The sequence below is a fragment of the Lactuca virosa genome, chromosome 5 (assembly GCF_052849685.1).
Source record: "Lactuca virosa cultivar CGN04683 chromosome 5, Lactuca_virosa_CGN04683_v6, whole genome shotgun sequence".
Classification (NCBI taxonomy): domain Eukaryota; kingdom Viridiplantae; phylum Streptophyta; class Magnoliopsida; order Asterales; family Asteraceae; genus Lactuca; species Lactuca virosa.
This window is the reverse complement of record NC_136430.1, coordinates 72,236,893-72,260,150: the sequence shown is the minus strand read 5'-3', so window position 1 is coordinate 72,260,150 and position 23,258 is coordinate 72,236,893.

Here is a 23,258-nt window from a genome sequence, read left to right as displayed (position 1 = left end):
GGAGGGGTAAAATGGTCTTTCACCCTTTCTGAGAGTTAGAAAAGGGGTTAGCTTGACATCTTTAGAGTTGTTGTTATAAAGTGTTATTTAGAGATGATTATGATATGTGGGCGGAGTCTAGACCGATCGTTGAGTACGACACCTGCTTGCCTACGTACGGGCTGAGTCTTCTCACTATACTTACCTGAGTGGTAATATTGTGTGACCAGAGGGTCTTATTGATTTATTGTCCGAAGGGTGTTATTTGAGTTACTTACCGGAGGGTCTTATGTGCTTATACTGAGTTATTTGATATCATGCATTTTGTCTTTGTAATTTATGATGTATATTATTCTATGCCTTATTGAGTTAGGACCGGGGAGTCCAAACCGAGTTGTGAGACCGGAGGGTCTTCACTGAGATACCAGACTGGAGGGTCCGACCCGAGCTGTGAGACCGGAGGGTCTTCACTGAGACAGATGACCGGAGGGTCCTTATTGAGATATAGCCATGAGAGGCTAATTATTTGTCTTTGGTATTTTGGGGAACTCACTAAGCTTCGTGCTTATAGTGTTGTGTGAAATGTGTTTCAGGTACCTCTCAGGATCGCGGGAAGGCGCCAACTTGATTGTACACACCAGCTTGAGATTATATTTTGAGGATTTTGGGATATTGTCAAACATTTTGTTGTCTTGTGTTTTGAACAACTTATACATTTGGGTTTTTGAGAAAATGAGATTGTGTTTTATGAGGTTTTAAAAATGAAAAATTTGTTTGAAAATTTAAAGCGTTACAAGTTGGTATCAGAGCCTTGGTTTGAGGTATTCGGATGTTCTCTCGGCTATGTCTGTACTCAAGCTGAGGATTTGAGAAATTTTTCTAAAAAGAAATGACTTTTCTAAAACGAGTAAGAGTTTTAAGAGAAAACGAGATGAAGCAGTGTGTACAATCAGCCAGAGCCCGAACGGTGATTTCCCAAATTACCACTACTTGTTTATATTATGAGATATTTATGAGATATTACAGTTGCATGCCAGAGGATAGGCTAGGTATTTCAGGAATTTAGAGATGGAGTTGCCTGATTCATGATGCCTTTGCCTAAGGGATGCTTTTGACTGATATTATCTGCTATTTGCTCTGTGTATGTGCTGAGTAGGAGTACTTAGCAGGAATCTTTTAGAGAGAGATTTGAGTCGAGGAGTAATCTAGGAGAGATACCTAGATGTGCATTGAGGAATCTACTAAGAGAGTAGTTTGATATCCGTGAGGGATAGAGTACTTGTGAATTAGGGTCCTAGGAGGAGGACTTGGGGCGACTATAGGTTGGTGTGGATGGTAATATTGGGCCCGAACTACTGAAAGCATCGGATCTGTATTTGACCCAAGTAAGAACCTTAGGATGCTAAGGAGCATGTAGGGGTGGGTAATTGAGTGTGCGCATGAGCCAGTCTCTGATGATTTTTGTGTTGTGTTTCAGAGAGACTATGGTGATTACCCGCAACAACCCCGGGAGCAGTGGTACTAGTGACGAGGAGATCTACAGGATCAGTGCAGATGAGGTGGCCGCAGCTATCAGGGAGGCCATACCAGAGATGTTCAGGTCTATTAAGACCATGCTGATTGAGATATTTGATGAGCGATACGCTTGTAACATCCCGACTCCCAGGTATAATTTTCGAAAGCTTTATGTTCATTTTATTGAGGAAACTCGACGAGTTGGAGACCCCAACTCGTCATGTCGAACCTAGTCAGCCCGCGAGGTTTTTGACTCCTACTCGACGAGTCGGAGGACCCCGACTCAACGAGTAGAGGTTGTGCATGGAAACCCTGAATTTTAGGGTTTGCACCCTATTTAAAGAACTTATGGGCCGTTTCTAGCCTCCCTCATCGTCATTACAGCCAGAGGAAACCCTAGATCGAGTCCTAAACCCCCATTGTGTGTGTTGAGAACTTGAAAGGTGTTATTTGTTGATTTTGGAAGGGAAACTTGAAGAGTGAGGAGCTTTGATCAAAAAGGAGGAAGTGGATCTGTCATCTACTTCGTTTTGGCAACCAATCTGAGGTATAAAGCTACTACCTTGACCTTTTCATGCTTAGATATTCTTTTACGGACACTTATGGTCATTTTTGGGGTTTAATGGAGCCACTCTTGGGTTTAAGCTTGTCACCGTTGACTTTGACTTTGACCAAAGGTTGACCAGTTGGACTTTTGAGGCGGTCATGCGTTGTGCTTGTGCCAACATACCCAGGGGGGACCTGATAGACTGCAGACCCAGTTAGGGCGTACTAGTCAGGTCGAAGGCCCGACGAGCGGTCCAGATAGGCTGAAGGCCCGTGAGGCGGTCCAGACGTGTCGATGGCTTGGAGAGCTGTCCAGATAGACTGATGGCCTGCGAGGCAGTCCAATCAGGCTGATGGCTCATTATGCATGTTGTTGTTTATACGATATGATTTTATTTTTATGGCGTTGGTATTTTGGGGGAACTCACTAAGCTTCGAGCGTACAGTTGTTGATTATGCTTCAGGTACTTCTAATGATCGCGGGAAGGCGAAGACATGATCGTGCACCTCCTTATGTTTTTATGATTTGATTTTGGGGATACTCTTACATGATATTATTTTGAAAACAAATTTGTAATGATTAATGGTTTTTAAATGTTTTAAAAGTTTTAAATTGGCTTGATTTTTATGGGTGTTACAAGTTGGTATCAGAGCCTTGGTTTGAGTGAATTGGAGGAAACAATCGTGTGTATCCAATCTCAAACTGAGCTCAAGATTTTTAAAATGATTTTCAAATGGTTTTCAAAATACTAAAGGAGGATGCAAGTGTACGATCGGCCGGAGCCAGTAAGTAGACCCCAAAATACCTTACGGATTATTTGATTTATGTGATATGTTAGAACGGCATGCTAGTACTAGGCTAGGGATCTTCAGGAATTACATGATAAAATTGCCTGATTATATGATGCCTGATAGCCTAGGGTTTTTCCTTATATGAAGCTGACATAATTACTATAGTTGCTTAGTGTATGCATCACGACCGTACATTATTAAGATCTTATAGCCTGAGAATGTTTGGTTTGGACTTATTTCCTGTTCTTGTTTGATGAAGGGCTTAGGGTAGGATCAGGTATTCGAAAGTCTATAGGGTCCAGCATTATGTATGGTTAGCATACACTAGTGCTGCAGGGTTGGTGGAAGTTTCATGGATGAGTTGTTTGGGATCAGTCCGCCAGTTATGAGATATGTAGCCTTCCTCTAGGAGTGAGGATTAAGCGCACACCATGCTTACGTATAGTGTTAGGGCATTGTGATGATACTTGAGACAAATATGGGTAGGTGTGTGTCACACCCCCGAACCAGACGATGGAAACATCTGGGGGATTGCGCGTGACTTCATCCTTGTAGTATCATCACATAGTATATAATTGAAACATAACGTTATCATCATCACACATGTAATATAACAACATACATTGTTTACATCGAGTATTGTGTTTGAATATTCCATGTCAAAATAATTAAAGTATGATGAAACAAAATATAACAAAACATCCATTAGTTTGTTCGGCCCAACCTGCTTCAACGGTTTCATGAGAATACAAGTTACTTTAAAAGGGTCAACATAAAAATGTTGGTGAGTTCATAAGCATGTTTGAGAAAATGATTTGTATAACTTTGTAATCACAAGAAAATCCTGTATTTTCTTAAAATAGTTTGGTATGTTTGTGTCCGATCTTGTATTAATGCATGTATGTTATTGTTTAACAGAATGCCAAAAGTGAATGAATAGAATGTAAAGAGAATGCCCCCAGACAACCCTATGTTGCCTGTAAAAGAGAATGCTGGTATATCAAACCCCGAGGTTGAGTACCGACGCGAGAATGTTCCCGAGTAATCCAAAGAGAAAAGAGAATGGTGTCCCTTAAATTTCATAATGTTAATTCCTCTAAGTGAGCCGTTATAACCATACTAGATAATGACAATTTCGCCTGTCTTGGAGTTTATGGACAACGATGGAAAATAGAATAAGGTTTTCGTCACCCTAGACTGGTTTAGTCTAACTGTAGCGAACAGCTCAGGTGTGGGGTGTCATCCCCGTATAGATCTATAAACAAATCCCCGCTCTCCCTCCAAGAGACTCTGCTTATAACTACAGGCTACGATCGTACACTCAATAGGTGTCAACCGACACGTCTCACTAGATCCTTAATCGAATTTACGCGAAGAGAAACATATAAAACACATTCCAGGCCCAATGAACCATGTAAGTGAACAACTAAGGCTCAATAAACATGTAAGTCATTTCCAGGTCCGAAAGGAATGAGATTATATAACATAGGCCCAAAATATATGTAAAAGGACAACTAAAGCCCATTTCACATGTAAGGTATTTACAGGCCCAACTAGCACGCAAAGACTATCCAAGGTCCGTCGAGCATGTTAATGGGTCAATGAGGCCCAATAAACATATAAATTGTATTCAGGACCTATCAAGCATATAAACGGGCCACTAAGGCCGAATAATATGAGAGTGGCAAAATTAGTCTGTTTGTTATTATATTGCTAGTATTAGTTCAATTATTTACCAAAATGACATAAAAGGCCCAGTTTTTGTAAAAATGACATTCCTGGCTCATTAAGCCAAAAATTTACTAGTAAGGCCCAATTTTTGTAAAAATAACATTTTAGGCCCCTTTTTTTGGACAAAACTTGTATTTAAGGCTAGTTTTTGTAAAAATAACTTTTTTAACTCACTTTTGTCAAAAATATCATTTTTGGCTTGATTTTTATGAAAATATACATATTCGGCCCATTATAGAAAATTTTATCTTCTTGGCCCAAATTTTTATATTTTCACAACTTTAACCCTTCTTATCAAAAATTTACATTTTTGGCACAACTTTCTTGAAAATGATATTTAAGCCCACAAAAGATCAAAAATTACAATTTTTGGGCCCAAAACCGTGAGAAGCCCAAATAAGGCCCATTTATAAAAATGTTTACATTTTTAGTCCTTGTATGGTCTCAAATATCGAGATTAGCCTTGTTTAGCAAAAGTTTCCTTTTGAACCCCTTACTAGCTGTGAGTTACATAAATAACCCATACTTTTGTCATTTTGTCGATTTTAGCCCCTTTTATAAAGTTTTTCTTAGATTCAAGTAAACTAAATGTATGTTAAACCTTTTCTTGTGAGATGAGTTGAAATAAGTGTTACGTCATACCAATATAATCATCTTTTAGTAGATCCTTAAGTCCATGAAGTTTATAACATATAAACACATACATAACTAGAAAAACACACCAAATCATGCATGCATACATAGATCTACACAAAACAACTTGTATTCTCCCCCAAAACAAAGTAAAAATCGAAAACATGGGGTATAAACTCACCTTGCTTTGAAGGTTTTGGTTTTTGATGAAGAATGGATGAGATCTCGGCCCTAGCAAGCTTATTAAGGAGATTTTTAGATCTATGAAGTTCTAAGAGCATGGATCATGAAATGAAGTGTTAAGGAGTGAAGGATTTGTCATAAAATGAAGCTAATCATCTTGTTTAGAGAGTAACTTACCCAAAAGTGATGATCTTTGATGAAGTGTTCTTGAACAACACACAAGCACTCCCGAACTTGGAGAGGGAAATGAGATTTTCTTGAGAGCTCTAGTAAGAATTCTTGGGTGAGCTTGAGAGTAAAAGTGATGGTGGTGGGGTGGTGGTTTCGGCCGAAACTAGAAGAAGAGAGCGGGAGAGAGAAGATTTGGTAATACTTGGTGGTCAATTGCTATCTTGTGTAAATATTTGTGAGGTAATATGCATGTTTACATGAAAAACAATATGGAGGTGTCACAAATCTACCCTTCTCGACATTTTCTTTTCTTTTTTTTTACATAGTTGGGCCGAGAATAAGGGAGAAGAAAAGAAAAGGGGAAATAGTTTGGGCCTTACTTGCTTGATTTCAATATTAGGAGGCCCAGGATGAAGATTTACAGCCCATTAGGTCCTTATGAGGGTTCACGGCCCAAAGAACCCCAAGAATATAGTTTACGGCCCATTAGGTCTTATGAAACCATGTACGGCACATCATGGCCCATTAGAGAGAATATGAATCATTCTAGGCCCACATGACCCAAAATACTTTTGTTTCATGGATGTGGGTCCAACTAGAGCCCAAATAGGGTTCCTTGGCCCAAAATAGCCAAATTGAAAGTTTACTGGTCCATTAGGCCCAATAAGAGGATCCTAGTTCACAATAAACTTGAACTGGGATTTTTAGGGTTTTCAACCCATAGTTGAATATATGAGATGTATTGTATTAGGTTTTTAACTTCACTCGGGAGTTTGGATTCAAATGGATGATTTCATTTTTGCATATAGCATGATATTCACTTAGAGTACAAGGCTTACAATAGCTGATGTTTAAATGAAAAGAGAATTTCCTAGCTAGAAATGCTAGTTGTGAGAGTGTGGAAGGTAGTATGGGCCCGTGCTACTGAAAGCACAGGACCCATGCTAGGGTTTTGTTGGGAGTTGGTTCCTGTATTATTTTATGGAATATATGATATCTTCCTGGTATATTTTCGGCATGGTGGTTACTAGACGATTAGTGACTGGATCCGGATCAGGATCAGGAGATGGCAGACAGGAGGCACCAACAGTGCCCGAGATTATCGGCTATATGGGGCCAGACGAGATGGACGCCAGGATTCGGGAGATCCTGCATGATGAGGTTGCTGCGATGTTTTGGGCTCAGTTGTCAGAGATGTTCGGGTATATAAAGACCGCAATGATGGAGTATTTTGATGAGCGCTATGAAGCCCTCACTGAGACGGCTGCCGTAGTAGTTACAACAGCTGTAACGGCGGCAGGGGGGGAGCCACTCGGGCATTCCAGTACCGGAACTTCGATAACACGAAGCCCCCAACTTTTAATGGGACTTGGGACCCGATTGTATCCATGAGGTGGCTGTCAGATGTGGAGGGGTGTTTCTTCACATGTTCATGTCCTACTGACCAGAAGGTCAGATGTAACGCCCGTAGATCCGGGCTAGTCAATTTAGAGACGATAAGCCTCAAAAATGACTTTTTGATGAAAGATTAATTAGAAGGATTAATCTTAACCAAGTTGTAGTACATGTCTCGAGGTTTCCGGATATATAAAGAACGCCGAAATTCGAGTTATAACGAAGAAGTTATGACCTGTCGAAGTTTCGCGATAAACCGGCACGGTGTCGAATGTCGTAAAAAGTGAGTTTTTGATAAACTACTTTTTAGCCTTGGTGATCTAAACGAAACTCGTAGTGTTCGTTAAAATGAGAAGTTCGATAAAAAGAATGCCCAAATCTGACTTCGTATGAGGAAGTTATGATTTTTCGAAGTTTCAGCTTAGCGGTAGACAGCTAAAAACTCGAATTTTAGATCGAGTGAATTTTTGCCGACAGAACCTAAACGAGAATCGAAGGTCTCATCATTAGGAGCACAACGGTAAAAAGTCTGACGAAAACGGACGTCGGATGAAGAAGTTATGAATTTTTAACGGATTTCCTGTCCCGGTCTGTTAAAAATAATAATATAAAATTTAAAATCAAAATTAGCCGATGAAGTCTAAACGGAAGTTGTAGATCGTAATTTTAGCTATGCGTGCATATAAAGAACGTCAAAAACGGAGCTCGTATGCGAAAGTTATGAATTTTAGAAGTTTTGGCGCGAAAATCGAGAAAATTCGCATAGTCACGAGTTGCCACGTCACCTTCGTTGAGAGAGTGCCACGTGTCCGAAATGGCTGAGTCATGCGAAGCCACTTGTCGGATCTTGATTCGACCGAAGGGAGGCCCAATCCGAAGCGGCCAGCTCTCCGGCCGAAGCTGCGCCCTCCTGCCGCGTGGTCCGAGCCTCGCACATGGGTCACGAGTCCGCGGTCCAATCAGCAGCTGACACCGAAGCTCTTGCACGTGAAGCCACCTGCGGACCCTCGCCTGCGGACCCCACCACCGGAGCCGACCTTCAGACTCCTATAAATAGAAGCCTCCTGCGAGCCTTCTCGGGTGGATTTGGGATTTTGCCATTTTTCACCCCTTTCTTCATCTTTTCTTCACCTTAACCTTCCCCGAAGCCCCGGTATCGATTCTAAACCCCGGAATACGCCACGAAGAGCCCGTGAAGCCCGGAAAATTTATCTTTTCGGTTTTGAAACCCGACCTTTTGCAGAGCCCGGTTTCTCAATAAAACTCTCGGTTTTATTAGAAACGATCGTTTTAGGCAACAAAGTGCTGCCCGGTTATCGATAAATCAAGTGAGTGTATAGTCACTTTCAATTTACACATAGATATGAAGTATTTACCTTAAAATACGTGTTATGTGTAAATATATTGATTGTTTATTTGAGGTGACTGTTGAATTGATGTTTTATACAAGTTTTAAACTGTATATATATATATATATATATATATATATATATATATATATCTACAAATATGTTGGGTAGAACATGGGTAGATAGTTGGTGAGTGATGAAATAAAAGTGATGAGAGGTATCGATGTTTAAGATGATCTAGTCATCTAGCACAGTATAGACAACGGCCACATACTATTTTAAATAGTCCAGTGGAACGTTAGTAGATATGTAATCGGTACATATGTTTGAACTATATGTTCATAAAGTGTTCTCGAACACTTATGTTTAGTAGGTATTAATGAACTTGAGTGTTCATTCGCTGTGAATTTTGATTCAGTCATTCAGCAGAGTAGGGATGACGACCATGGACTGTTTTAGACATTCCAGTGGGAAACATTAGCAGGTCCGCAACCTGTAGGTGTTAATGGACTTGGGTGTTCATTCGCTGTACTCTATTCCCCTCATGATTGCCTTTAGTGCATGTGTGGCTGGGGAAACCCTTTAGTATGTTCATCAGCTGTATGGAAAAACCCATTGACATGTATTGCGGGGGGGGGGGGGGGTACACCCGTGGGAAATACCGTCGATGAATAAGAGCTATGGACTAGCACATGGCGACGATGTGACTTCGTGCCTATTTGACATAAATTGTTGAAGGAAAGCAATGTTGTCACCTTGTTGGTTGTTTTATGTTAGGATGTCTTGTTTGACATAACTTGCTGAGGAACCTCCAAAGCAATGGTGTCACCTCTAGTGATAATCCTTAGGCTAGGTCCCTTGTGATAGTTGTTTTAGGGACGTAAAGTGAGGATAATGGGAATGGGTAATTAGGGTTATTTTGGTTGATGAAATTAATAAATTTATTTGATTGAGAACTTAATAAGTTTATTATTTATTGTGGGTTGAAAACCCTATATGCTCACCAGGCTTCCAAGCCTGACCCACTCAGCTTTTTATAATTACAGGTAGTGGACCCCGAGCATAGTCGTATGATGATGATGAGTGATTTATGGATTATAGGCCAGTAGTTATAAATAACTGTTGTAAGGCTTATAATGTCTTGTTTATGCTTTTGATCTGTATCAGAACATGACATCCCGAGGTTTTAATATAAAAAGGAAATTATATATTTCTTAAAGAAAGGTTTTGATAAACTTTTATCATATGTTGTTTTGGGGACCAATTCCGCAACATCTTTTAAAAAGATTCTCTGATTTTATTTTAAAAAGCATAAATTAAATCGGTCTTTTCTGGCCGTGCAATTGGGGATGTCACAGTTGGTATCAGAGCATTAGTTTAAGCGAACTAGGAAATTTGTAGGATTTCTAGACTTAAACTTAGAATGTTAAGCGATGATTGTGAGTTGAGTGTGTCTATTATATTTTAGGTAGTACACCTAAATTGACACGAGCACTAGTTTATTTTAGGAAGGATGCCTAAAATGCTTTTATGTGCTAAATGTTTGGTGTTATAGCTATAATGATGCTATTATTTGTTTGGATCTATGGTCTATTGCCGACCGGATCTGGAAACCTTATATGTGTAGGATTCTAAGCGTACGACTACGATATTAGAACTAGCATGTAAATGTTTCGGGGTGATAAGGAGATTTATACGTCTATCGTAAATAAAGCTTTCTTATCTTAAATTCTCGTCTGGTACACCGAGCGTCTGCTTGGGTGTACAAAATGTTATGGTGGAGACTCATAGAGAATTGAGGAAATGAAAGGCTTATGATAGTGAATGACACCTATCGAAAGATATCGTAAGAGTGGTATCTTGCCTTTAGAATATGTCTGATAAAATAACGGAACGTTTAGAGGAGTACGGTACGTCTGAAGTACACCTTCGATTGACAGGATGATGGAACGATTGGTGTAATTCTTGAAGTTGTCCCATCGTCTGAAATTTCCATCACCAACCGAGTTGAAGTAGAATTGATGATTGAAGATACGCGTGGAAGAAGTCCTAGTAAAGTATAAGAAAATTTTTATGATTAATTGAACACATTCGTATGTGTTAAATTGTTTTGTGATTTTAGGACTTGGGGACTGCGAGACAATACTTGGGACGAGTATGAGTAGGTGTGAATAGTAGTAGAGATCTACACTACTGGAAGCACAAGACTCACGCTTGGATCAGGGAAAGTCACAAGGTTACCAAGAAACTAGTGATTGATTCCGTTTTATTCGGATATGTCATTACCTTTGTTTCGGTAATGACTAGTAAGTTGGTTGTTATTCCGACCCTAGTGGTCATATCAAATTAAGTCCGACTACGATGAGTTTGCTACATGGTTCGGAGAACCAAGTTTGATGTAGCATCTGACTAAAGTCAGAAGGTTGAAATTAATGCGATCGATAGCATCGCGCTCGTTGTTAATGAAGCTTGTAGCTGGAAATGCTATATGCTAAAATGTGATTATATCACATTAAGATACGAACGGAGGTATATTCCATTCTGGAATTTGACTCAAAGAGACTTGAGTCTAGACGTTGCATCATCTGATGAAGGTCATTCGAATATGACTCGTCGACCTGTTACAATAGATAAGTGGAAATACTTATCCTAAGAAGAAGAAGAAGTCCTCAATAAGGATTTATTTTGTAACTTGTAGGTTACGATTGAAAGTCCAACCTAGTCCGAAGAGCAGGTGTAAGGTTGAGCATTATGATTATTACTTAGGATGGAAAGATAACGTATGGAATCATTATACAAGTCCTATTTTCGTTGATGATTCCGGGACGTAATCATCCTAAGGGGGAGATAATTGTAACGCCCGTAGATCCGGGCTAGTCAATTTAGAGACGATAAACATCAAAAATGACTTTTTGATGGAAGATTAATTAGAAGGATTAATCTTAACGAAGTTGTAGTACATGTCTCGAGGTTTCCGGATATATAAAGAACGCCGAAATCCGAGTTATAACGAAGAAGTTATGACCTGTCGAAGTTTCGCGATAAACCGGCACGGTGCCGAATGTCGTAAAAAGTGAGTTTTTGATAAAGTACTTTTTAGCCTTGGTGATCTAAACGAAACTCGTAGTGTTCGTTAAAATGAGAAGTTCGATAAAAAGAACAGTTCGATAAAAAGAACGCCCAAATCTGACTTCGTATGAGGAAGTTATGATTTTTCGAAGTTTCAGCTTAGCGGTAGACAGCTAAAAACTCGAATTTTAGATCGAGTGAATTTTTGCCGACATAACCTAAACGAGAATCGAAGGTCTCGTCATTAGGAGCACAACGGTAAAAAGTCTGACGAAAACGGACGTCGGATGAAGAAGTTATGAATTTTTAACGGATTTCCTGTCCCGGTCTGTTAAAAATAATAATATAAAATTTAAAATCAAAATTAGCCAACGAAGTCTAAACGGAAGTTGTAGAGCGTAATTTTAGCTACGCGTGCATATAAAGAACGTCAAAAACGGAGCTCGTATGCGAAAGTTATGAATTTTAGAAGTTTTGGCGCGAAAATCGAGAAAATTCGCATAGTCACGAGTTGCCACGTCACCTTCGCTGAGAGAGTGCCACGTGTCCGAAATGGCTGAGTCATGCGAAGCCACGTGTCGGATCTTGATTCGACCGAAGGGAGGCCCAATCCGAAGCGGCCAGCTCTCCGGCCGAAGCTGCGCCCTGCTGCCGCGTGGTCCGAGCCTCGCACATGGGTCACGAGTCCGCGGTCCAATCAGCAGCTGACACCGAAGCTCTCGTACGTGAAGCCACCTGCGGACCCTCGCCTGCGGACCCCACCGCCGGAGCCGACCTTCGGACTCCTATAAATAGAAGCCTCCTGCGAGCCTTCTCGGGTGGATTTGGGATTTTGCCATTTTTCACCCCTTTCTTCATCTTTTCTTCACCTTAACCTTCCCCGAAGCCCCGGTATCGATTCTAAACCCCGGAATACGCCACGAAGAGCCCGTGAAGCCCGGAAAATTTATCTTTTCGGTTTTGAAGCCCGACCTTTTACAGAGCCCGGTTTCTCAATAAAACTCCCGGTTTTATTAGAAACGATCGTTTTAGGCAACGAAGTGCTGCCCGGTTATCGATAAATCAAGTGAGTGTATAGTCACTTTCAATTTACACATAGATATGAAATATTTATCTTAAAATACGTGTTATGTGTAAATATATTGATTGTTTATTTGAGGTGACTGTTGAATTGATGTTTTATACAAGTTTTAAACTGTATATATATATATATATATATATATATATATATATATATATATATATATATATATATATATATATCTACAAATATGTTGGGTAGAACATGGGTAGATAGTTGGTGAGTGATGAAATAAAAGTGATGAGAGGTATCGATGTTTAAGATGATCTAGTCATCTAGCAGAGTATAGACAACGGCCACAGACTATTTTAAATAGTCCAGTGGAATGTTAGTAGATTTGTAATCGGTACATATGTTTGAACTATATGTTCATAAAGTGTTCTCGAACACTTATGTTTATTAGGTATTAATGAACTTGAGTGTTCATTCGCTGTGAATTTTGATTCAGTCATTCAGCAGATTAAGGATGACGACCATGGACTGTTCTAGACATTCCAGTGGGAAACATTAGCAGGCCCGCAACCTGTAGGTGTTAATGGACTTGGGTGTTCATTCGCTGTACTCTATTCCCCTCATGATTGCCTTTAGTGCATGTGTGGCTGGGGAAACCCTTTAGTATGTTCATCAGCTGTATGGAAAAACCCATTGACATGTATTGCGGGGGGGGGGGGGGGGGTACACCCGTGGGAAATACCGTCGATGAATAAGAGCTATGGACTAGCACATGGCGACGATGTGACTTCGTGCCTATTTGACATAAATTGTTGAAGGAAAGCAATGTTGTCACCTTGTTGGTTGTTTTATGTTAGGATGTCTTGTTTGACATAACTTGCTGAGGAACCTCCAAAGCAATGGTGTCACCTCTAGTGATAATCCTTAGGCTAGGTCCCTTGTGATAGTTGTTTTAGGGACGTAAAGTGAGGATAATGAGAATGGGTAATTAGGGTTATTTTGGTTGATGAAATTAATAAATTTATTTGATTGAGAACTTAATAAGTTTATTATTTATTGTGGGTTGAAAACCCTATATGCTCACCAGGCTTCAAGCCTGACCCACTCAGTTTGTTTGTATCACAGGTATGGATACGAAGTTGCTTTACACTGAGAGATTAAAAGAGAAGTATATCACTAGTGTAAATGAATATAAGTTTTGTTTATGCTTATGTTTTTGTATTGACAATGACATCCCAATGGTTTTAGTGAATAAAATACATTTCTTCGGAAATGATTTGATAACATTTTTATCATGTTTTTCTGGGAACAAATTCCGCAACACTTTTAATCAAATGATTACTCTGATTTTATCATGTTGAGACGGTGATGGAGATCACCCGTATGTTCACTGAGAGGGCAATGTTTTTCCCAGAGTTTGCTTCCGAGCAGACTCAGATGACACGTTATCTGGGCATGCTCAAGACTGACATCTGACAGTTTGTGGCGACTCAGCGTTGTGATACACTTTTGGAGTTACAGGAGGCCGCTAGGCGGCGTGAGCTAGAGATTGAGCTGCAGTTGAGGGAGCAACGGCAGGCCCCGACACAGTCATAGCTGACATCAAAGCGGTCTAAGAACGTTGATTCTAGGTCCGGAGGCCAGCATGGCCGCACTTGTGGCAAGTGCGGGAAGGGTTACTCAGGGGTTTGTAGATCTGGTAGCGCGTGCCGCAAATGCGGAAATGAGGGGTACTTTGCGAGGGATTGTCGCCAGCCAGCCCCAGTTCAGGATATGTGGATTTTCTACCACTGTCATCAGGTTGGTTACGTGAAGACCAACTGTCCACAGCTCGCTGCCAGGCCGGCGCAGGCTCCAGCGCCAGCTACACCGAGGATTACTGACGGGGGTCAATGTAGAGCACAGCCTCCAAAGGCTCGGGTACGCGCCTTCCAGCTTACAGTCGAGGAGGCCAGGACAGCACCAGATGTGGTTGCTAGTATGTTTCTACCCTTTATCTTACTGATTATATCTGTGTTATTCTTATGTGTTTGTACCTATGATTAGGTACGTTACTAGTGACTCCTTACCAGCTTTGGTATTATTTGACACGGGTGCGAGTCGGTCATTTGTCTCTCAGTTATTTAGTAGGGAGTTCGGATTTCCAGTAGGAGAGCTAGAGTGTCCGTTGTGAGTCTTTATCGCCAAAGAACACAGGATTTCCACTTCTTCAGTCTATCAGGGTTGCGTGTTGGAGATCTTCGGTGTATGTTTCCCGATAGACCTGATTCCGATTCCCATGGGGGATGTATGTGTGATTGTGGGTATGGATTGTCTTAGTCGCTTTGGTGCCATGATCGACTGTGAGGGTCAGCGGGTGGTGGTTCGAACCCCAAGTGGGGGAGAACTGATAATCTACAGCGAGGGCACCAAATTGGGATCAGGGTTTTGCTCAGCTGCCAGGGCTCGGCAGTATATTCAACATGAGTGTGCGGGTTATCTAGCGTATGTGGTGGATACACGGTTCAGGCATCAGACCTTGGTTTCATAAGTTCCTGTAGTCGGGGAGTTTGCTGACGTGTTTCCAAAGGAGTTACCTAGAGTGCCTCCGGAGAGGCAGGTCGAGTTTAGGATCGACCTTGTGCCAGGTGCGGCCCCTATCGCCAAGGTGACGTACCGATTGGCACCACCAGAGATGCAGGAGCTGTCATCACAGCTGCAGGAACTGCTTGGCAAGCAGTTCATTCGTCTGAGCAGTTCCCCGTGGGGAGCGCCGATTCTCTTCGTCGGGAAGATGGATGGTTCACACCGGATGTGCATTGACTACCAGGAGTTGAACAAGTTGACGATGAAGTACCGTTATCCACTCTTGAGGATAGATTATCTTCTCGATCAGTTGCAGGGAGCATCTTGGTTCTCCAAGATAGAACTGAGGTCCGGGTACCATCAGGTCAGGGTTAGGGAGGAGGACGTGGAGAAGACCGCGTTCGGGACTCGTTATGGGCATTACGAGTTCGTGGTGATGCCGTTTGGGCTTACCAACGCGCCAACAGTGTTTATGGATCTGATGAATCGGGTCTGAAGATCGATGCTTGATCGCTCGGTCATCATGTTCATAGATGATATCTTGGTGTACTCGAAGACCAGAGAGAAGCACGAGGAGCATCTTCGGGAGCTATTGGGAGTCTTGAGGCGAGAACGACTTTATGCCAAGTTCTCGAAGTCTGAGTTCTGGTTACGAGAGGTTCAGTTCCTTGGACATCTCGTTAACGAGGAGGGGATTTCGGTATATACGTCTAAAATCGAGGTGGTTATGCAGTGGGAAGTTCTGAAATCTCCCTCAGATATCAGGAGCTTCCTGGGATTGGCAGGGTACTACCAGAGATTCATACATGATTTCTCCAAGATTGCAGTACCCCTCACTCGTCTGACGAGGAAGGGAGTGGATTTACGGTGAAGCCCTCTGTAGCAGAGGGCATTTGAGACCCTCAGGCAGCGACTTTGCGAGGCTCCACTCTTGACTCTTCTGGAGGGAGTTGAGGATTTTCTAGTGTTCAGTGATGTATCCATCATTGGATTGGCAGTGGTCCTCATGCAGAGAGGACGGGTGATAGCCTACACGTCGCGGCAGTTGAAGTCGCACGAGACAAGATACCCTACTCACGATTTGGAGTTGGGAGCGGTGGTATTCGCTCTCAAGATTTGGAGACATTATCTCTACGGGGTCCGTTGTATCATTTACACGGACCACAAGAGCCTGAGACACATCATGGATCTGCCGAACCTAAACATGAGGCAGTGTAGGTGGTTGGATGTAGTCAAGGATTATGGCTGCGAGATCCTTTACCATACGAGTAAACCGAACGTCGTTGCGGACGCTCTGAGCCGCAAGTCAGCTGGATCTTCTGCTCCAGTGACATGTATGAGGATATCAGTGGATTCTACACTTGTGAGCTTGATCAGAGAAGCTCAGGATGAGGGCATGCGACAGGAGAATTGGAAGCTTGAGATGATTAGGGGTGAGAACACCCGGTTTGTGCAGGATAGTCGGGGATTATTGACCCGTTGCGGTCGGGTATGGGTTCTGATGTATGGTGGGGTTAGACAGACTATTCTGGAAGAGGCTCATAAGTTTCGTTTCTCTATTCACCCGGGGGCCATCAAGATGTACCTGGATTTGCGATTGAGTTACTGGTGGCCGTTCATGAAGCGAGAAATCGCTTGGTACGTGGAGAGGTGCTTGACCTGCAGGATGGTCAAGGCCGAGCACTAGAGGCCACATGGAAAGATGTAGCTTCTAGAGATTCCCATGTGGAAATGGGAGCAGATCACGATGGACTTCATCACCAAATTGCCGAGAACGGCAAAGGGTTTAGACGTTATATGGGTCATCATGGATCGATTAACCAAGGGTGCCCATTTTCTGCCCATTCAGGAGGGATCATCGGTCGAGAAGCCGGTCGATGTGTATATACGTGAGATTGTCGCTCGCCATGGGGTTCCAATCTCTATCGTTTCAGACTGTGATGTTCGGTTCACCTCTTGTTTCTGGCAGAAGTTCCACAAGGAACTGGGCACGCGACAATAATTCAGTACAACCTATCATTCGCAGACAGACGACCAGAGTGAGCAGACCATACAGAACCTCGAGGATATGTTGAGGGTCTGCGTCATAGACTTCGGTGGGAGTTGGGACTCCTACCTACCCCTTGTAGAGTTCTCCTATAACAACAGCTTTCATTCCAGTATTGGTGTTCCACCTTATGAGCTGTTGTATGGACGGAGATGCCACACCCAGTCTGTTGGGGCGAGGTTGGTCACAGGGTGATGGGTTGGACCGAGGTAGCCCTGCAGACTACCAAGATGATTCAACAGATCAGACGGGGGTTGCAGACCGCACAGAGTCAGCAGAAGAGTTATGCTGACCGACACCGATCTGAGTTGGAGTTTTGGGTCGGTGACATGGTACTCCTGAAGGTGTCACCCTGGAAGAGTGTGATTTTCTTCATGAAGAGGGGGAAGTTGGGTCCCCGATACATCGGGCCATTCAGGATCATTGCCAGGGTTGGCAAGGTGACGTATATACTAGATCTCCCTAAGGAGCTTAGTCAGATCCACAACATTTTCCATGTGTCACAGTTGCGAAAGTACATATTAGATGAGGAGGCAGCGGTGTCATTGGATGATATACAGGTCGACGAGCGCCTGAATTACGTGGAGATGCCAATGGCCATTCTGGAGAGGAAGGTGAATGTTGTACGGAACAAGGAGGTACCTTTTGTAAAGGTACAGTGGCAGCATCGGAGGGGATCCGAGTGGACTTGGGAGCTGGAGGCAGAGATGCGGGAGCATTACCCTGAGTTATTTACTATAGCAGACTTCGAGGACGAAGTCTAGTTCAAGTGGGGGAGAATTGTAACATCATGATTTCTCGAGTTCTGGAAGAACTCGATGAGTCAATAAGCTACACTCGACGAGTTGGGTCAACATGGACTGTTGACCTTGACCGTTGACTTTGACTTTGACCAAAGGTTGACCAGTTGGAATTCTGAGGGTATTTTGGTAATTTGGGATTTTGATGGACTTGGTCCTATGGTGGTTATAGGTGGTTCAGTTCGTGGCTGTGATTTGGGAGTTTGATCTTATCATTACAGTTCGACAACGTGAGGTGAGTTCTTCTCACTATATCAACAGGATCTACGACACCAAGGCTGGCCCTTTATGATTTTATCCTGGTTATAGGATGGTTGCTATGTTAGTGATCTGTAAGATCGGTATTCTGGTTATAGGATGGTTGCTATGTTAGTGATCTGTTAGATCGGTATCCTGGTTATAGGATGGTTGCTATGTTAGTGATCTGTTAGATCGATATACTGGTTATAGGATGGTTTCTATGTTAGTGATTTGTTATATCAGTATCCTAGTTATAGTATGGTTGTTATGTTAGTGATCTGTTAGATTTGTATAACTATCTGTACATGCTAGGTTGTGTATGATATTTATGTGCACATGATTATTTGATTGGGGGTTGGGTTGAGGCGGTCATGCTTTGTGCTTGTGCCAACATACCTAGGGTGGACCAGACAGACTGCAGACCCGGTTTGGGCGTACTAGTCAGGACAAAGGCACGACAAGCAGTCCGAATAGACTGAAGGCCTGCGAGTCGTTCCAGACGTGCCGATGGCTCGGAGAGCGGTCCAGATAGACTGATGGCCTGCGAGGTGGTCCAGTCAGGCTGATGTCTCATTATGCATGCGGTTGTTTATACGATATGATTATATTTTTATGGGGTTGGTTTTTTGGGGGAACTCACTAAGCTTCGGGCTTACAGTTGTTGATTATGTTTCAGGTACTTCTGATGATCGCGGGAAGGCGACGGCTTGATCGTGTACCTCCTTATGTTTTTATGATTTGATTATGGGGATAGTCTGACATGATACTATTTTGAAAACAAAATTTTAATGATTAATGGTTTTTAAATGTTTTAAAAGTTTTAAATTGGCATGATTTTTATGGATGTTACAACGCTGCTGTCACAGAGGCTGCTGCTGCCGCAGCCACCGCGACCCTAGCTGCTGCAAGGCCACAGGGGGGTGAATCGTTGTTGTTTCGGGAGTTCAACAACATGAAGTCACCGGAGTTTGAAGGGACCCAGGACCCGATTTTTACCATGAGATGGATCTTCGACATTGAGGGATGTTTCTATACATGTTCATGCCCGGAGCACTTAAGAGTTCGGTTTGCACTGAACCAGCTTCGCTTGGGAGCGAAGGACTGGTGGAAGTTCTTGACGACTGATTTTACTCCTACAGATCATGCTGCAGTTACTTGGGAGAGGTTTAACCAGTTGTTCAGAGATGAGTATGTTCCCCAGGTGGAGAGGGAACGTTTGGCCCAGGAGTTTTTGTCTCTCAATCAGAAGACATAAACAATGATAGAGATTATGAGGATGTTTCATGAGAGGGCGTTGTTCTACCCTGAGCACGTGTCTACTGAGTAGGCACGTGTGAGCCGGTATTTGAGCGTCTTGAGGAGAGATATTCGGGAGTTCGTGGTGAACTCGTCATATCGGACATTGGTTGGGTTACAGACCAATGTCAGGAGGAGAGAGATTGAGCTGGAGATTCAGACCAGGGAGGAGGGGGAGCCTCAGGGGACTCGTCACAACCGGCGACGAAGCGGGTTAAGCCCAGTAATACGAGAGCAGGAGGACAGAAGGGCCGTACTTGTGGCAAGTGAGGCAAGAGCCATGAGGGATCTTGCCGAGTAGGGTTTGCTACAAATGTGGGAAGGAGGGGAACATAACGAAGGGCTACCTCAAGGGATTTTTGGTTTGCTTTCATTGCAACCAGACTGGCCATCGTAAGGCCGAGTGCCCCCAGCTTACTCAGGGATCAGCTCAGACTTCTGCTCCTGCTGCTATGCGTGTTACTGACGGCCGGCCGGGGAAGGTCGAGGCTCCGAGAGCTCGTGGGAGAGCATTCCAGCTGACTGCGGAGGAGGTCCGTGCAGCGCCTGATGTTGTTGTTGGTACGTATCTCCTTATTCATGTCATTTTGAGATTTTTTATGCTTATACTGTGTGGCATATAGTTACTTTTCTTGTAAGTTCTGTGCCTGCCTTGGTGTTATTTGACTCGGGTGCGAGTCGATCTTTCGTGTTTTTATCCTTTAGTCGTCACATTAGTGTTAGACGCGAGGCATTTAGTCGACCACTGAGGGTTTCTATAGCCGATGAGCATGCGGTTTTTGCCACTGAGGTATTCCGGGGATGTATTTTAGAGATTTTTGGTGTTGAGTTTCCGATAGATCTGGTGCCGATAGCGATGGGTGATGTATGTGTCATAGTGGGCATGGATTGGTTGAGTTGATTTGGAGCCGTGATTGACTATGAACGTCAGATGGTGACTATACGAGACCCTAGTGGGGGAGTACTTACTGTTTATGGCGAGGGAACTAGACCGGGATCAGCTTTTTGCTCTGCCGCCAGGGCGAGGCAGAGTCTACAGCAAGGATGCATGGGCTTTTTAGTGTACGTTATGGATACGCGAGATGCCCCTGAGAGGCCGAGTTCTATTTCCTATGTTCCAGTAGTATGTGAGTTCCCGGATGTCTTCCCCGAGGAATTTTCGGGTGTGCCTCCTAAGAGACATGTGGAGTTCTGGATCGATCTGATTCTTGGGGCGGCGCCTATTGCCAAGGCACCTTATTGCCTTGCACCGCCTGAGATGCACGAGTTGTCATCGTAGCTCCAGGAGCTACTAGGGAAGGGTTTTATTAGACCGAGTAGCTCACCGTGGGGAGCGTCGATCCTTTTTGTCAAGAAAAAGGATGGTTCACACTGGATGTGCATCGATTACCGGGAGTTGAACAAGCTGACGGTCAAGAACCTTTACCCACTACTGAGGATCGACGATTTGTTTGATCAGTTGCAGGGGGCGTCTTGGTTTTCCAAGATTGATTTGAGATATGGGTATCATCAGATGAGAGTTTGCGAGGAGGATATTCAGAAGATGGCCTTTAGGACTTTCTCTGGGCATTACGAGTTTGTGGTGATGCCATTCAGGCTCACCAATGCACCAGCAGCGTTCATGGACCTCATGAACCGGGTGTGCAGGGCCATGTAGGATCGGTCGGTGATCGTGTTCATCGACGACATTTTTGTGTATTCGAGGTCTAGGGAACAACACGAGGAGCATCTTCGGGAGATTCTTGGAGTATTGAGGATGGAGAGGATTTATGCAAAATTCTCCAAGTGTGATTTCTAGTTACGAGAGGTCCGGTTCTTGGGACACCTCGTTAACCAGAATGGGATTTTGGTTGACCCGACCAAGAATGACGCAGTTATGCGATGGAAGGTGCCAAGATCCCCATCCGAGATCAGGATTTTTCTGGGTCTGGCGGGCTACTATCGGAGGTTTTTCATAGATTTCTCCAAGATTGTCGTTCCTCTCACCAGATTGACCAGGAAGGGTGTTACTTTTGTTTGGGGGCCCGAGCAACAGGCTTCAGTCGAGAATCTTCGCCAGAGATTGTGCGAAGCTCCAGTGTTAGCCCTTCCGGAGGGAGTGGAGGGCGTCTTAGTCTACTCTGATGCATCTGTATCGGGGATGGGTGTCGTGTTGATGTAGAGGGGACACGTGATAGCATATGCGTCGAGGCAGTTCAAGCCTCACGAGACGAGGTATCCCACCCATGATTTGGAGTTAGAGGCGGTGGTGTTCGCCCTCAAGATTTGGCGCCACTATCTTTATGGTGTCCGATGTACCATATACACGGACCATAAGAGCCTGAAGTACCTTATAAATCAGCCCAACTTGAATATGAGAAAGAGGAGGTGGTTGGATATAGTGAAAGACTATGACTGTGAGATTTTGTATCACCCTGGCAAGGCTAATCTGTCACACCCCCAAAACAAGGATGGCGGAAACGTCCGGGGGTGGAGGACTTCATGTATAGTATCACAACAACGAGTATAATAGTGCCCAAACTAAATACAACCATCATAAATATAATTGAAAAAGTTATACAATAGTATGTGTTTACATGTTTCCAATCAATTACACTTATGATGACAAAAATGAAATGTTTGACGATTTAACGTCCCATCCTCAAAAGCGGTTGATTTCCTGTTTCACTGAATTCCTGAGAATACAAGTAGTTTGAAAAAGCGTGAACAATTAAGTTGGTGAGTTCATAAGAGTTTTATTTGAGAAAGAAGCCGTTTTTCTTGTAAAAAGCGATAAAGTATGATTTAAGAAAATTCAATATTTTCTTTATTAAACGCGAAATGAACTCTCCTATGTTATACAATAATGTACCCTAGAAAGACTCGTATATTCCTTCTATAATCACCCAGTATATATAAGTTATATAAAATTTAAGTTAAATAAACCGCCGAATATAATGGGTCTGCCCTAGGTCCACAACCAAACAAGGAACAGGAAGTAAGGCGGGCCCACCAATTCTAGGTCGATTGCGACTAGATTCTTATATAACTCTAGCATATACACTTAGCAATTATAGCTAAAGTCTAACAATTCTAGAAGAAATGTAGTTTTGATAGAAATATGTTTCCAAAGAAAATCAAATATTTTCCTTATAAAAGTCATGTAGTCTTAAATGTCAAGACAGAGAATATGTGTGTGTTTTGTACTTATAATGTTCATAATGATAATGTGTTTCCAAAGAAAATCAGAAATTTTCCTTATAAAAAGTCATGTAGTCTTAAACGTCAAGACAGAGAATATGTGTCTGTTTTGTACTTATAATGTTCATAATGATAATGTGTTTCCAAAGAAAATCCAATATTTTCCTTATAAAAAGTCATGTAGTCTTAAACGTCAAGACCGAGAATATACAAATATTTTTCCATACTTAAAGTAATTCATGCAAGTTTAAATCGGCATAAACTCGTTTAATTTAGAAGTAAAACCCCTTTTCATTTTAGATTTTTTCCTGTAAACTTGAAAGATTGTTAACTCCCTATGTGAGTCGCTATAACCATATTATAACATAGATGCCTGCTGCGACGTTCTTTAGATGCCGGAATCGAAATGACATTTGTCACCCTAGACCTGCCGGTCTAACTGTAGCTAACAGTTTAGGTGCGGGATTGTCAATCCCAATATAGATCTATACACAATTATCACGTTCTCCCTACAAGAGACTCTGGTTATAACTAATTCAGGATTTTCTGTGGTACTTAAGAGTACCCCGAAGGAGAATGTCTCACAACTTACGTTAACTAGTTTACATATAGTTTTGAGTATAAAACCTCTTCCGTGGAGGAAGTGAAATCACCTTTTATGAAAATACATTTTTGATATAAATCCATAAACTATTACTATTATAGTTTATCAAGTAGTATATGAAAAACCCATT